Source organism: Rhipicephalus microplus, chromosome 8, assembly GCF_043290135.1.
Source record: "Rhipicephalus microplus isolate Deutch F79 chromosome 8, USDA_Rmic, whole genome shotgun sequence".
NCBI classification, from domain to species: Eukaryota; Metazoa; Arthropoda; class Arachnida; order Ixodida; family Ixodidae; genus Rhipicephalus; species Rhipicephalus microplus.
The window spans coordinates 64781611-64799405 of NC_134707.1; the positions used below are offsets into that span (position 1 = coordinate 64781611).

At 46.3% G+C, this 17795-nt stretch overlaps 2 long non-coding RNA genes across 2 annotated transcripts in view; one reads left to right on the forward strand and one right to left on the reverse strand.

Moving 5' to 3' along the window:
* Window positions 1-17795, reverse strand: part of LOC142768574 (uncharacterized) — a 71459-nt gene that overhangs the window by 25733 nt on the left and 27931 nt on the right. The window lies entirely within an intron of this gene.
* LOC142768573 (uncharacterized) overlaps window positions 1-17795 on the forward strand; it is a 36536-nt gene that overhangs the window by 13589 nt on the left and 5152 nt on the right. The window lies entirely within an intron of this gene.

Here is a 17795-nt window from a genome sequence, read left to right on the forward strand (position 1 = left end):
ATGCTGCGTTCAGAAAGAAAGAAAGAAAAAAAGAAAGAAAGAAAAAAGAAAGAAGGAAAGAAGGAAAAAAGAAGGAAAGAAAGAAAGAACTGAAGACAAGGGTGGGAGCCTTGTATACGTATAGGTGTGGACGCCCGGCGTTCGGTCGGTTCCGTCGACGTGGCGAACCGCATACTGACGAAGGAGGACCGGACTCACTATGGAGCACCGCCGGCCACGGCTGCACGTCACCGCTAACCCTCCTCACCCTCGTCGTACATTTACGGGGAGACTCCATCGACTCCGCAACAGTCAACAGTTAAATGGCCTGCAGCAACGCACCCGCGTTGTAATGACCACCACGAATGACCCCCACGAAATAATGACCCCCCACGAAAAAGACTTGTTCTTCGGATTTGGTACATGCATAAGCGAACGTGCTAGCTCGAGCTACTTTGAGTACACGCAGGCGCATGATCTGCACCATGATGGATGCGGGGCGGTCCGCATTAACTGATTTGCCTTATAGAATGCTGTAGAACACGCCGAAGTGACTTAATTGTCAGATAATCTTGGTATAGAGACCACTGTTTATGGCCGGTGCAAGCTGCTGAAAAACGGGGTAAGCTTTTAGCCATGCTCAGTGGCGTGAAAGTGTTGCCACAGACATGCCATCACGTGAGCAGTTGATTAAAGAAGGACAACTAGGTTTGAGAGAGTACAATAGACTTGTCGATGACGCAGGCCGACCCATTGCATCTATTATAATACGCCTCAATCTCTATTTTTAGCAATAATTCTGGCTTGCTCGACACATGGTACTCTCGAGCATGGCCTGACATGCTCAGGAAGACATGCACCATCACTTTCACGAATACTTTATTGGCATGCTTCCCGAGGCGGTCGTTAATACACAGCCCCGTTTGTCCAATGTAGGACCTTGCTAACAGTGGAAGTTATACTCTCCTCTGTGGTACATATAGTGTTAACAAAAAACTGGGGTAGCTTCTTGTCATCGGAATTGGGCTAGTTCCAATATGTAAAACTATATAAGAAGGCGTTGTGGAGAAAAAGACGGTGAGAAACATAAAAATAAAATAATAAAATGCACAATGAAATAGATGTAACGAAAGAGAAAGCAAGCGTAGCATATATATGTGTAGTAAATCAAGGAAAGGGAAGTCTGGATGAGGATAAGGCAAAGGATAAGAGATAGAGTGGAACGTAGCAAGCCATGTATATATACTACACGTTATGGCAAGAGGATCCGCAAGGTTATTTTGTCGTGGTAGTTTGAATTTTCAAGGAATAATCAGAATTACATGGTGGTCGCAACAGAACTCTGATTATATCTGGCGTCCTGAAGAGAAGACGCAATCCATTTACGTGTGGTTGTACATTCAATATGTATGCCATCTAAAACGCAGCTTGCTGAGGGACACGTCTACAGCTGCAGCTGATGAGCAGCGCTAAAATCTACAGTCTGCGTAACATCGAAGGCACGCTTTACACAGAATAGCTGCCAGGCATATTCTTAGCTGGCTCTACTTTAAAGTGGCGTAGTAGTTAGCTCTGCGTTTGCTGCAGGAAGCAGCAACAACGATCACGAGAGTAGCTCCATTAGGACGCTGTAAGCATTAGAAGAAGTAACAGACCCCTTAACATGTGTCAATCAGCTGCTATAGCGGCGCTCTAAATATATCAGCCACAAATAACATCAGCGACTAGCAGGAATAGCAGCAGGCAGGCTATAGAAGCCCGTAGAATCATGCAGGTAGATGTTGCTGCAACTAACATAGCAGTAGCAAAATCTTTATGGAAGCTTGTAGCTTGTTCTGGATCAATAATATGGTATGTAATATTATATTGTATAATATGGTATGTTGTGGAGGGAGAAGTTAGGGTAACAAAGTGTGCCCTTACCCTTTATGGATGCCCTTGTGTTCTGTGCTGCCTCACTGTAACAGCAATGTATGGGTAACAAGGCCTAAGTCAGCCAGGAAATGATCTGCCTTTGGCCTTGCCGTCCAAGACTCACTCTCTGTCTCAAACCTGAATATATGCAATGAAATATGTTTCTCTTTCTACCTACGATAGGGGGGACGAAGTAAGCGAAAATAGGATGGAAGAAATAGCGTAAACGTAAAAGTGTACTTGAAATGAAAGAAAATGAATAAATAAATAGTACAACAAGCGACGGTAAATTAATTGCATCCCCTTCAACTTGCCATGCACTTCAACAGCCCCTTGGCCGAGCTTTAGTGTAATCACACACCTCTGCGAGCTCGTGCACCTACGGACTCGGCCTACCGGTGAGAATAACACGCTGCCCCAGAAATCACACAAGCTTGTAGCCCTATCATGGTGACCAGGCGACCGAATAACAACGTCGGTCTTTTGCGATAATTGCACCTATACTGCCACAGCGAACGACATGTTGCATCGGTTTCTTGGTCCAACTAAGTGTTATTCTGCGGTGACTCAAGGCGAACTGGCATAGGTAACCGAGCAATACTCGTGTTTCAATTACGACGATCAGGTAGACACTTTACTCGAGGGGTGCCTCCCAAGTTTCTACATCCATGGCTCAGTCTTGAATCCCGCACTGCTTCAGGGAACATCCGGTTCAACTAAAACCGAATGACGATAGAGGCGTGTAGTGCCGTATGACCTCATCTTCGTCCGTATAGAGCACGATGAACTCGGACCGATGGCGCCGCGCCCCGTCTGGGCACCTACCGCGCAGTCGCAGACGTTTAGGTTAACCGCCATAGGGCACGGTGTTTTCATACAGCCGCCGGCCAACGAAAACAACAAAAGCATGGTCGGCAGGCGCATGTGCGGCATTCTCCGACAGAGTACGTACCATGCGCGTTCAACAAGAGGACGTCTCGTGATGAAGAAAAATGGCCTCCACCCTTGACGATAAGGCGGTTCTCCCGGCAGCCCCGCGACGTGTAACAGCCCAGCAGAGACACACGTCCGAGTCTTTCGCCCTATTAGCAGTGCCCAATGATACCGAGGGGCATTTTCGCACGATTAATCTTACTGGAGCGCCGGCGAACAATGAAAACGGCCGCGGGATAGGGCTACGGTATTATCTCTCTCTCTCTCTCTCTCTGAAGGACCGCATATACAATCAGCATGTTTTAAGCCAAGCGGGTTGGTCAGGCCTCGCAGGGGGGAAAGGACGTCGTTTCGTGGCGCTAAACTTGCACAAGAAGCATGTAAAACACAACATTCTTAGGAAGAACGGTAAAGCGTACGTACGATTTTGATCTAAATACATCGGTAGGCATACATTAATCAATCAATCAGCTTTTATTTTTCCTTGTGAAATATGGGAATAGCGAAGAAAAAAAAAAGCCGCAGTACTGTGGCTTGACAAAGCTCCGCCACCCTGTATACAAAGTCCAGCAGCAAAGAGTCATTAGAGGAATTAAAAACTTCGCTGGAAATATAACATTTGAATTGAATGCACTAATATAGGTAGTGGCAACATATAGTGAAAGTAGGTTAAACTAAATGGTTATTCTTAATTGAGTCGCGCAAAAAAAAATTGAAGCATAAAAGGAAGACACCTGGACACAGCGCAGCTAAGATGAATTATCAACTCGCCCAGCAGTCCGTGCTTCTCAAACTATTTGATTCTTTATGAAACATTATACGTAACGACTCATGAGACACAATCATGCCATTGAGAAGAACGAAGGAATTTTAAGTGGGGGTAAAAGGGAAAAAAGGCACATTTCAATTGAAAATGTTGTGATCTATTCACATAAGTTCATCATTTAGGCCAACAGATTACTATGAAGACAATGAAAGTGCAATAGGAAAAAAATAAAAAAAATAATGAAGGCAACAAAACGCCATGGGCCGAACAGATACGCATACGCATCTGATGATCACAACGAAATGCATATAGTGGAAAAAGAAACTTTATTATCACACAATAAAAATTATCGAAGGGTGTGTATTGAAGCTGTCTCAGCAGATATGCCATATTTAGAGTATGTATTTAAGGGTGCGGCTAGTTGGAATGATACCGAGTGATGAACAGTTAACTTACGAGGTTGTAAAACTTTTTCACCACGTCACAGACGCAGGCCACGAGGTCAATTTTCAGTGGCTACCTGGCCATTGTGGGATCAGGGGCAATGATTCCACAGACAATGCGGCTCACACATCGCACCAAGAAGAGCACACCCTTCCGATTCCTTTGTCAAGGACAGACGCTGCAAAGCAACTTCGTCACCTGGCACGTAGTGTGTGTCTGCTGCAGTGGAACACCCCAAGCATAAGACATACGAGACTCTACCAAATAAACCCTCGACTGGAACTTCGACTTCCATCCGGATTTCGTCGACGTGAAGCTTCGCTTCTTTGTCGCATTTGGTTGGGGTTGCATTGACAAAAGCATATACAACCCTCATCAGATTGACCGACAATGCGGAATGCGACGTCTGCTGCACCGAAGAAGACATGGACCATCTGATATGCCGTTGCCCTCGATTTGCCACTGAAAGACAGAAGCTATCGGACACATTGTGACCATTGGACGATCGGCCACTCTCTATATGCAGATGCTACTGGAACACCGTCGTCGCCTTTCGTCGGCTCAAAAAGCAGTCAGAGCAGTCTTGTGCTTTTTGAGGGCTACAGGCCTATGTGAACACCTTTAACGTTTGTGTAGTGCCACCGCTGCATACGCGTCAGTCCATTGACTGACAATCCTTTTTTTTCCTCTTTCCCTTCTCCATCACTGTCTCATCTTTAGGCCCCTTCCCAATCCCCCAGCGTAGGGTAGCAAACCGGGCATGTGCCTGGTTAACCTCCCTGCCTTCTTTCTTGTTTTTCTTGTCCTCCTCCTCCCATTTCCATAGTTACTTTGACATAAGGGCAGGAAGCAGAGGCCCTGACTTCTTGTGTCGTATGCATAGCGACGTCTTGTTAGGTGAAACGAAGTAATGAAGTCTATGTTGTTAGTCCCTATGGCGAGTACGATATATATGCACTGAAGAGATCCGCACACCTGAAATCCCACGAGCTTTCACCGACGAAGGTGGCAATCGAAATGTACGCGAATGACAGATGCATAAAGGTTCTGTCAGATGGAACTAATAGAAGTTGGGAGGGGCTTCTGAGGTCACAGTGTGACAGCCTCGTAAGTACATAAATCATTATGGAGTTTCAAGTATTCGTAACATTCGAATGAAAAAAAAAAAGAAACGTTTTCGCATCTATCTTTTTTTCCGGTGCACCATATGATTAATGGGAGATGACGGCACTCCGTATTAGAACGCGTTCCATTGGAAGGTCCGGGTTATACAAGCCGGAGCTATAGCCGTCGTTATACTCATACCCACGGCTGTATTGTGCGACGTCTAGCTGCGTTCTATGTATGCAAACAAGGACTGGCGTATAGCCTTTCTTCGAAGTACGTGTTGAGAATAGGCACGTTGTATGAGGTATAAAATCGTGCTTTCGCAGGGACACCACGAAAAGGGTTGTAATACCAACGCCTCCTAGATTTCCCGTGCCTGCCGGATTATCGGTGGTCAGTTGGGAAGCGGCGGTCGTCGGAACTACGGTGGTGGCGCCACTCAAGTAGGGGTGTCTTCAAATAGGTTTTTATGTTTTTGGAGCTTATATGCAATAAAATAACGTAAAAAAGTTTTAAAAAGGCGTAAACGTAATTATAATTAACCCTACGTAATACACGCCGTCATTCAGCAAGCAACTTTTTTTAATACAAGGCATCCTCTGAATTTAGTAGCAAACGCCAAAATTGCCAATCTCAAAGGCCAAGTACAAAGACCCTTACTCCTACGTAGGCAGCGCCGCCATAGATGACCGGCGTTTCGCGCTTATCCGGCAGGCACGGGAAATCTGGGAGGCGTTGGTAATATAGACTGTGAAAAGGCGTCACACCCCGCGAACACGTGAGGGTCCAAGTTCTCGACCGAGCGTCATGGTTCCCTTCGTGAATAACATTATAGGGATGTACACATGGAAGCGACATTGAACTAAGTTTGTTTGACCTGGATCTTGGGGTAAATGTTATACACAGCCTAACGGGCACGTGCTCTTAATGACAGTTCGGCACTCAAACCACTGAACATCCTAATGTATGTAATGTATATTTTGCGTTACCGCCGAATAACTCAACAAAAGCAAACACCATTTTTTACAAAATGTGAGACAGGTTCATCGTGCAGTGCAAATTGTTAATTTAAGATAGGAACCAAACAAGAAAAGTTTGTTAATCATACTAGTGGCATGCGTACATGTGTGTTGGGATAGAATTGATAATCTGCTTAGAAGGAACGTGAATGGGATCTGTGGGATCGTGTAAACCATTCAGCAGAATCGGTATTTGGTTTTCGCGGGGTTGCGTATACCTCAACTTTTTCTTGTCTCCAGCAGGCGGCGTATCTCTTAAACATATAGTGGTCCGTGGGGAACGCGATCGCGCGTGGTGCAGTTGTCGGCGATCCGAAACGAACTTCGCAAAGCGTCGCCATACAACGTGTTCGCCGCTTTGAAATGGATAATAACTACAGAATAAAGGGCCGGCTGAACATTTCGTCATTACGATCACCCTGACTAATGACGCTTGCAATTACGTCCGGCATAACAACGTGCTCACCGTGGCGATTCATAAAAGGGAGTGCCTCGCAGAAGGTATGCCGCCGGGAACACTTACATGCAAGCGCCGCGCGTATGGAAACGAGCTCGTTAGGCCTAACCACAGTATACACGGCTCGCCTTTTCTATGCGGCCGCGCACGGCTAACTTTCGCGTGGCTAACGACTCGTGTCGGATATATCGCGAGTTGCTTTCGCCAGCCCGGTTACCTTGGCTTAGAAATTACGTCCGCGTGAACGACCACTATAGCTTTAACCGTGCGCTGCAAATGTCTTGTATCTATCCTTGAGCTGTATTCAAATGTGCTGTTGCGCAGCCATGTCAGAAGCGACGTGGCTCCGGGAATGTATAAATGGGCTCTTTCGACAATAAGCTGTGGATTTGACGCGTCAATCGCATTCGCGCTGCCAAGTTTACCGGTCGTATAGAACCATGGAATGGAAAAGGTTTGCGCATGAGTACGTGTGAAGTCGTTGGAGATCGAGAGACCAACACAATAGCAAACGCATTCATAACCACACGCCTGCAATTGTGTAAATATATGGTCGTATGAGTTGTAAGATAGCGCTTTCTCTGCCCTGTTGTTCACACTGTTTCTTGTTTTTTATGGTGTTTTTTAATCCAATTTTCGCAGTTTAAACTGTACAGTGTTTGTGATGAGGTTCACTGTTTCATGACGCATTTTCGAACCTCTATTTTCCGTTATCTTTCAGTCCTTTGATCTCTTAGGAGTTGCATCGGCTGGTTCGTTCATCGCGATTTGCCCTCCCGGAAGTTGCGCCGACGACTTCCATTACTGTTATCACATTGAACGGTCTTGGATCGACCTCTACGTCAAGGTAGCTTTGAATTTCATGTCTACATTGGTGGCCGATCAATGACCCTTTGCATTGCGACGTGTGGATGTGGGCCCCTACGCTGCCGAAAAGCGGTGCTTAATCAGACCACACGTGCCTAAGATGAGAAGAGTTGCCAATTCATGCAACTATATCTCAGCATAATCCACTGAAGATGTCTCCTTAGTTTGCCGGGCTGGCACTGCAGTTGTAGCACGGCTAGTTACGACCCTGAAGTTAGGCGGAAATTGTCAGAACTTGCATATTGTGTATGTGTGCTTGTGCGAAATTAAAGATGAAGCACTCTGGGGTTTAGAAAATGTGCTGCAAAGTGATTGATGTGTGGGGTTTAACGCCCCAAAACCACCATATGATTATAAGAGACGCCGTATATAGTGGAGGGCTCCGAAAATTTTGACCACCTGATGTTCTTTAACGTACACCCAAATCTGAGCACACGGGCCTACAACATTTCTGCCTCCATCGGAAATGCAGCCGCAGCAGTGCTGCAAAGTGCAAGTGCGTCCTGCAAAATGAATTAACACATTTTTCAAAGTGAGTTTCAGTTCCTCCGGCACCCTGACATCACGACATGGTAGAAGCTTCTCGTCATGGGCTCGTGGAAGACATCGCGACCTTTCAAGGGCCGCTCCATGGTTCCGTCGGTGTCACACGAGCGGCCATACTCTACGTTTTGCCAACGAACGTCTTCGCAACTAGGCATGTACATGCCGTAGCCTGACGTGACGCTTGTGTAGATGTCCCCAGCCGGTGGAATGCTAATTGCTGTCAAATGATGTCCATAGTTCAAAGCTGACTGTCAAGGTTGTAGACGTTGCAGATGTCAAAGTTGATTTTGTAGTCAAAATATCATTTCCTAGTCTTGACGCTTAACCACAGCCGTCTTTGAATAGAAAAGATTTGTATGGCAGGAAGCTTCGAAAATTGGCATGTGTAACCTTGAAGCCATGCACCAATAATCGCAGCAAGACTTTAGGAATGCGAAAGAAAAAAAAAAACTAGTTGGAGCAGAACTTGCTAAAGAATAATCTGTGTGATTACCTCGTGTGCCACCGAGTCGATTGAAATAGTGAGTTTCCATGAACATCGGCACGAGCATGACCGTAAAAGTACCGCAGTGCTTTGCGTTGTACAATTTGGTAAATTTGTTGAGACCCTTTTTCGAACACATTTGTTCGATGCACAGGTACAGGATATACAATGCGGTGGCTACGTATGTCGTGTGTCACATCGCCTCTGCAGCAATATGCCAGCCACTTTTCTTTCACAAACCGCAAGCGTTGCGCCATCCGAATAAAAGATGGCGCCACCAGTTGCAGTGTTGCCGCTTGTCACCTGAACGACCTCCAGGCGAGGAGATGCTGGGCGACATGACCCGACACAAAACGAGCACTCTCAGTGCACAAATGTATCGGACGATCAGTTCCAAGAAACAGGGGTGCGTTTACAAGCCTCGGCAAAGCCCAAAGAATGCCCGAAAACTTCCCGATCAACGGAATCCCACGAACCCCGCAAGTGTGCCGCCCGCTCAAAACCGCTGCTCACTTTAGGGCGGCCTTATTGGGTGGGCAAGTCTGGGACGGGGAGAATCGACGACCGGGAGATATGCATTGTAGATAGCACGTGCCTCCGTCGGATCCTTTATTGCATCGCCACCGACAGTTGCGTTGCGGAAGTATGTAGAAAAAAAAAACAAGTGTCCCCTTTCAGAAGATGACAGTGGGGCAACCTGTGCCTCTCATGCTGCTCGGGGACCCGAAAGTAGCCCACCTAGACACACAGCGCGAGCGAGGCCTCACGTCTTGATCTTTTCTCGGCATGCATCCCCGCATCTTTGAGAAAAACAAGCGACCGGCCAGCAAGCAAAAAGTGAGCCGAACAAACCCTGTGGGAAGATGCATATCTTATTTGCTGCGCACACAGTCCTACGGGAGCAGTCCCTGCTGGCGACGGACTACGCGGGAAAAAGAAAGAGAGCAATCTTTTCCCTGTCATTCTCCGGGAAACGATATTATTACCTGCCCCTGCCTTGTGCCTCCTACAATGGCCGAGTCACATGCACCCGCCTCCGACCCGCCCCCTGTTCCATCGAAAAACCGCGAGCGATGGCAACAATGGGAAGTGACTGCGAAAAGAGGCGCGCCGTCTGGCATTCTGTCCATGGGGGCTAGCTGGCTTCGGGAGAGGTCTTGCGGAAGGCAGTGCAGATGGAGAACAACCTCTTGCCTCAGCCGGAAGCTAATGTAGCGTGCAAACCCTCCCAATTTGCGTCTCAGAAAGTACTTTTCCTACACCGTGGGATAAACGAGGCATCCAACGCCTTTCCACGGGTGTTTGATCAAACACATTGCCGTAAGTGTTTAAATACAAAAGTGCGAACACTTTTTTAAAAAGTACACAGCTTTCAAGAACATGAGTTCGTAAATGCAACAGCTTAGCGTCTGCGTGCGTTTGGAAACGATACATATTGCTTGGAAGTTAGTAATCTACAATAATTATTAGAGTTTTACGTCCCAAAAGCTCCATATGATTAGGAGAGATGGCGGTGCGGAGGTGTCTTTCAATTTCGACTATCTGGGGCTTTTTAACGTGAACCTAAATTTAGACACACTGGATTTCAGCATTCCTTCTTCCAAGGAAGTGTGGCCACTGACGCCGGTATTCGATCGCGCGACCTGCTTAGAAAACAGTGAAGGATGAACTGTCAACCACCAGTTTGCAGCCCGAAGATACAAACAAAAAGGCTATTTGGGTTGGATTTGCGCCAGTGATACATGAATATTAAGGTTTCCTCAAGTTTACAATTGTCGGCGATTGGCAGAACACACGAAAAGCGAGTACAGAAAAAAAGCATGCAAGCCAAACATAGCGCTGAATGTCAAATGAACTTTAGTGCCGAGAATAACGTAGGAACATTCAAAGGCTAAGTAGTAAATGCGTGAACACCTTATGTAGTTTATTAACAGATAGGGAAATTTCATACGCTTCAGATGACCGGTCACGTTAAGCGTTTCGTGACGTGTTCCCAGCTTCATGCAGTTGTATCCGTACGTTACCTTTTTGTGTTTTTCTTAGTTCTCTTGTTAGTATGAAGGAGATGGTGGTAGGTGTGTGTGTCTACTCATCCATGTTCTTGACCGCGTTGATGCGACAGTTGGTAATATACTTGTGGCTGCTTTGTGCATTTTACTGTCCTCATTTTTCGCGTTGTTGGTTCCTTTCAAACTTAGCACTGCGAAGAAGTAGTCACCAACGACTTTTTAGACCAAGGAACCGCTCGGCGATAATGTAAGCTTAGCTCGAATTTTTGAAATAAACGTTTACTTTCTCCGCAGCGCTTAAAGGGGCCCTGCAACACTTTTTGAGCATAGTCAGAAAACGCTGCCGATCGGTAGTAGAGGCTCCCGACAACACGCGAGCCAAATGATATAGCGCAGCACGCAGCCTTGGATTCACAATAAATTCTCAAAGTCAGCTAGAAATTGCTTTCTCTTCTCTCGACAAATGACAGAAGCTCGAAGATCACACGTAGCAAACCCACCTATCAGCCATTGGCTGACTTGAACATGGCGCGCTCGGTCGTTACAAAGATCACCGCGGGTGGCCCCGACTTGTCCCCGCGTGCGCGCGTGATAACACTGAAAAAGCCGCACATTCATAGAAAAAAAAAAGAAAAAAAAATTTCAAGGTCACGAGGCGTGGTGACGTTATTTTATTTTTTTTTTTGCCCCTGCCATCTCTCCCTGCTTAGCTTCCGGCGCTTTCGTCGGGACGAGAGGAGAGAGAATGCAATTGCAGCATGCGACAGAGCTTTGTAACTCCACTAGCAGTGGACGGATTCTTGAAATATTTGCGGCGTTGAATTAATAAGGCAATAAGCTCTTCCAGTGAAGTAATTCCACGATTACTTGAAAAAGTGTTTAAGGGCCCCTTTAAGAACCCCAGGCGGTTAAAACTTCCGGACTTCTCTCCCACGGCGTCTGTTACGATCATGGCTGTGTTCCAATTCTAGACAGAATCGTAGACAGTCTACGCTGACAGCTTAGACGACAGGATCGAGCCCATATTGTCCGAGAAATGCAACACGTCTTGACTGCTGGATGGATGGATGAATGTATCCGGCTGGGCCCTTTAGATCGGGCGGTAACTTACGCCACCTAGTCATAAAGTTAAGTAGTATCACTATGTGTTGAAGGATTGAATTTCACTCGCGCATTGATTGTAGCCACCAATAAGTTAGCCTCCTCCTTGTTATTTCTACCCGTTTGAAGTCTATTTCACCTTCACTGTCGCTAAACACCAATGCTTAGAAAAATTCCATGCCATTATCTTGGACTTTAGAGTGGAGCCCTTTACAGAACAATATCAAATGTTTAGCCGTTTCCTCTTCATCTCCACACGCACTACATACCGTGTCTGTGCCGGTGTATTTGGATCGGTACGTCTTGGGGCGCATTATTTCCATTCTGGCCTCTAACAGCGGAGAACTACTCCGAGAATGATCGTAGATCTTTTCTTTTGCAATTTCCTGCCTGAAAGTTAGGTATAGGTCTCCGGTGATGATTTCGTAAGCATTCCAATTTTTCACACTGTCCCTCTCTGTTTCCTTCACCTTCTTCTTCACCAATGTTTCCTTCTGGTTTGGTATTCTGCTGTTGTCTATATACTTGCTCGACAATTTTCGAGTTCGCTTCCTCCATTCAGTATCAACATTCTTAATGTATAAGTAGCTGAAAACTTTCCTAGCCTAACGCTTCTCACCCATTTTTCTCAATTGCTCCTCAAGTTATATGTTGCTGCTGCTTCCCTGCACTCGAAATATGTCCATTCCATGTCACTCTGTACCCCCTGATTTGGGGTATTCACAAGTGCTCCTAAAGCAAGCCTACCTATACCACATTGTTTAATTTCTAATCTTACTTGAACCTCTGATTTGATGCACATGACCACATTGCCACATGCCAAAACTTTGCCACACGCTGATCATTTTGCCACATGCCAAAATATGTCATCTTCTAGTGTTCCACCCCAACTTCCACGTAGCTCTCGGTCTTTCCTTCTTCGCTCTGTTTGATCGGAAGAAGTGTTTAATGTAATTTCTTCCCTAAAAGTTACGGGACCAGTGCTAGATTCTATCCAGCCTTCTAGAATGAAACTGGTTGCTGCGGTGGCAATGATTGTGGCAGATATTGCTAACAAAATCTTCAAAACAGGGAAATTTCCCGAGTTGTTGAAATGTGGGAGTGATTCTGGTGTTCAAAAAAGGGCTCGTGATAACATTAACACTACCGCCCAATTTGTATTTTGCCATTTTTATTAGAGTCATGGAAAAGCTTCTGTACACTCGTTTGATGAACTATTTAAACAAATTTCATCTTATCTCCCCTCGCCAGTTTGGTTTTAGGAATAGTTATTCGACGGAACTGGCCTTAATCAATTTCACGGACAGCATAAAACAATTGATTGATGAAGGGTTTATCGTAGGGGCCATATTCATTGACCTAACAAAACCAAGAACTAATATTATGCAGCGGCGGAAATGCTTCAGCGATCCTATACCTTGGTTCTTTCGGAGGCCCTCAATGTTGGCGCCTGAAGGAAAGGGATAAGGGTTGCCTATGAAGACTCACAGTTTCGTTTGAATCTCGTATCATGCATGACAGGAATGTCATGACTGCGACCCCGCTATCGGTGCCCTTCACATCGCTTCATCTTTTGTGTTGCCTTGAGCGCAACATGTAAATGAACGCCTCAAAGGAACAGCCTATACTCAAAGATGAGAGTAATGTTCTCTTTCTGCTTGTCTTGCTTGTAATCGTTTGGCTCGCTCCTTCAAGCGCGCGGCTCCAAACTACACTCGTGCATAACTAAGATAACCAGGACTTCACAGTTCTTGCAATTAGCCCATTAGGATAATTGCAAGAACGGTACAAGTGACCGCACTGCGGAACACCGTGAAACTATGAGAAAAGATAAATTCTGCTCTTCGCTGATCCTTCGGTGCAAAAACAAGAGTGATTGTGCTACTTGCTCTGGACGTCTTTCAGGTGTAATGCGTCATAATCGATTCGTAAGGATGCCACTTCATATTAAAGCGCGTGCGACGATGTTCGCACATATTCTGTATTCAGGTGCGCGTTAAAAGACACCGTGTGATTAATATCCCCCCCCCCCCTTGATTTTCCACAGCAGTGTCCCTCATAGCGGTTTTGCTCTTAATGATAACGATTCTGGGGGTTTCACGTCCCAAACAACTGTACGATTATGAGCGAGGCACTTGTGGAAGTTCTTTGACGTGAACCTAAATCTGAGCACACAGACCATTTTCCGTCATCAACTTTGGTTCTGTCGATTTTCATCAATGACAAGAGAAATCGAAACGATTTCGCTTCTTTGGGTTGCGTCGTTCTGGTCAGCAGTCAGGCTCCCTAACCACAAGCTACAACTGGGGTGACACCTTGGTACGGAAGCATAAAATTCCATAACCTATACGAATGTTTCTAGAATACCTATACTACATGTCTGCAGAGGAAGTCGGGGAAAAAGAAAGAGTAACAATGGGCCGCTTGCGCAGGTTCTCTTTCCCGCTTCCTGCTCCGGCCGCCTTTTTGTACGCGACGAGTTCCAGGAACTGGTCTTTACGCCCAGCACCCCGCCTTGTTCTTTTAGTTTCTTCTTCCCTTTTAGCTTTTTCTTACGTTCTCACAGAAACCAGTAAGAAGCCGTCCCGTCGCATTTACAGGTGCGACCGCTTTTCACTCTTTTGCTTTCTGGCATTGGCTTTGTCGATCCTTGGTTCTTGTGTCCACCCGCGAAAATCTGAAGAGAGCCGTGCGTTGCACCCGTTGCCTTTCAGTCTAAATGTCACGCTGCGCGGTTGCTATCTTTCAGTCACCACAGCTCCGCACTGTAACGTTTTGTAACGGTAGCTATAGATCCCAGACCCACAAAATGCCTCGTCCGGGAATCATAGCTTCAAAGTAAACCGAACGTGAGCGTCTCTGAGCGACGTGAGCGCCGCCGAAATTTGTTCCTATGTCGACAGGGAGATGGCGCAATGTTAGCACTGGTGACTTCCCGCCCACGCTTTTCCTGCAAATCAGCGCGTTGCCAATGTGCTTCGTTTCACGTGCATTGAGTGTCGTCGCAACGCTGGACAAAGGGCTACAGCGAAGAGCTAGTGTGGTGCATTCGCGAAGACGAACAACTCGAGATCATCTGGCTCCTTTTGAGCTCAAAAAAAGCGATCTAAAGGTCACACTTTCGTGCCCTGATGCCGAAAATTTGCGCGAAGGAATTATACCTGCTTGCCACGCAGAAGTCCTAGGTGCGATTCCCTCTCAAATGGAAGGGCTTTATTATTTAATTATTTATCAATTCCATCGATATTTCGAACAAGAGGTGCCACATTCTTTGCGGATATCACTTTTTCGTTGGTACAGTTTAATTAGATCAAGTGGGTATCCTGTGCCGTCATTTTTTGCACCGTTGTATCCACGAACAGGGAAGGTGAGCCAACTGACCCACATCAGAATGTCGCTCTCTTCTTACGGCCCTGCTCGTATACAGGAATCAAACGATCTTCTAAAAAAAAAAAAAACGAAAGATATGAAGAAAAAAAGGTGCATAAGTAGAATGTACAATAAGAGAAGTCATGGAAGAGCCGAGGGAGGGAAGGTGAAAGCGGCAGGCTATTGGGCAGCCTCCATTCTTGGCATTCCAGCAGCGTACGTTTCCGCCGTGCTTCCGAGCCGACTACCGCTGCGCGGCGTGCACGGTGGCGGCCCCCGAGCGCACTCTGGCGAGCGGCTCTCTCTCTGACTCACTGGCATGTGCCCTTCACTTCGCTGCATTGGCATCTGGCGAGCCGTGTGATTTCTGCCGCATGTTGCCTGTACGTGGCGGTTGCGGAGAACGCTTTCGGTGGGCGTGCCGGGGAGGGGTCGGGAGAGAACACGCGGTGCTTCTTCTTCTTCTTTATTGTGCCGCGTTCAGGTGTCGCTGCGTGCGACGGACACGTGAGGATTATCGTGGAGAGTAATAGGAAAGCAAGATTTGTGGCGGCCCTCCGCGAGAGCGAAAGTGAGTCAGCCTTAAACGCGACATTTTTGCGAGATGTTTGTACAGTACGAGTGTAGAAGCTTGGGGAGTTGGTTTTTGGTTCGTGACGGCCTAAAACATAGCATGCAAACGTATCAAAATAAAGGACAGATGAGAAAAAGAGCGCTGACTTACAAGTTCAATAAATAAAGAGAGAAAGTTCCAACTGGCATGCAACTTTCCTACGCTCACAAGCTGCTAGACGGAGAAAGTGCTTAACAGCGCAAACGACAGCAGGAGATAGAAGAGACGAGAACTAACAACTAAAGTTTATGGCAAACCAACTGCAATATGTAGGAAAACAGAATCTGCGCATAACCATGCAACGTCAGCAAAATCGCATACATATGCCCCAAACAGCTTACCAATCAAGAGCAAGTCATATCAGTGGACCCCAGATAACTAATTTCACAGCCGTGAAGAAAAATCGAGGGTACGCTAACACAGAAAGCACCAAGTTGTTGAATGTGGAAAGCTTCGCTAATCTCGCGCTCGCGCTCGCGCTGATTTTTATATCGCCCCATGATTGATTGATATGTGGGGTTTAACGTCCCAAAACCACTTCATGATTATAAGAGACGCCGTAGTGGAGGGCTCCGGAAATTTCGACCACCTGGGGTTCTTTAACGTGCACCCAAATCTGAGCACACGGGCCTACAACATTTCCGCCTCCATCGGAAATGCAGCCGCCGCAGCCGGGATTCGAACCCGCGCCATGCGGGTCAGCAGCCGAGTACCTTAGCCATTAAACCACCGCGGTGGGGCATCGCCCCATGATCACACACTTGTCATGAATTGGCTGACAACCACACTTTTTACAATGGTCCGCCAAGTTGCTGAGAACGGAGCCTTTTAGAGAGTAAGCGTGATCCCTCAACCGATCATTTATGCATTGATTTGATTGATATGTGGGGTTTAGTTTCCCAAAGCCGCCATACTATTATGAGAGACGCCGTAGAGGAGGGCTCCGGAAATTCAGACCACCTGGGGTTCTTTAACGTGCACCCAAATCTGAGCGCACGTGCCCACATCATCTTCGCCTCCATCGAAAGTTCAGCCGCCACAGCCGGGATTCGTACCCGTGACCTGCGGGTCAGCAGCCGAGTATATCAGCCACTGGGCCACCACAGCGGGGTGCCTCTGCAGCTTTATCGAACGAACAAATGAACAAAAAATTTTCCTCCTCAAGAAGCTTTCTACACATTGCGAGTATTTGTGGACTGTTTTGTCATAATAGGATCTGTGTTGGAATGCAAGAGGCAACGAAGTTAGTGTTTTATGGAGTCACCTCCTCATAGCTAGGGGCTTTTATTTTGATGAGAGCTATTTAATATATACTATACGAAACTCGGCAGGGTAGTCGAGCAAAAATGTCTTCAGTACTCGTGCAGCCCTGTTGGTTGCGCTTCCCCACCGTATTTGCTCTGTTCATATGTGTCTATATGCCGTAATTTTTGGCTAAATATATATTTTTTCCGCATGATATTGTTGTCAGCTGAGATAATCCGCACTACTTCATCCGTGGGCGGATACGGATAAAATAATGCGGATTATCTCAACTGTACATAAGAAAAAGAAAACATGGTTGTTCAGCCCGATCAATATAACGGTGAATGCTGATATTAATTGCCGAATTCCGAATGCCTTCGATCAAGGCGAGACGCTAGTGCGCCGTGCGCTTCCATTTAAGTGCCAATTAAGGAACACCGGGTGGTCGAAATTTCCGAAATTATAATATGAATTGCACAATCACCTTGTGAGTGTATATACGCGCATAATTCGTAATCTTTACGACTGCTGCTATTCAACGAATCATCGTGGCAAAAACCACGGCTGCTATCGTTAGAGACAACCTATTAGCTTTCGTAATGCGACACTGCCGATAGTTGAACAGAGATATTCGTTTAGTATCTTAAAGAAACCGGTCTGCATTTATAGATCTGTATGTCGTTGCGCAAGCTTTCGAAATTAAAAAAATATATATATGCAGCAACATTCGGCAGAAGTACCACAATATAACGAGTGCGGCGAGTTGGGCAGGTTGGTAAAGCTGCATGACTTCAATATCTTAGCGCCAAAAAAAAAAAAAACGGAGACAAAAGAAAGAGACGTACACAACATGAGTGCTATTTCATGAGTGAGGCGAGTTGGGCGGGTTGGTAAAGATGCGCGACTACAACATCTTCGATATCTCCGTTTTTTGGCGCTAAG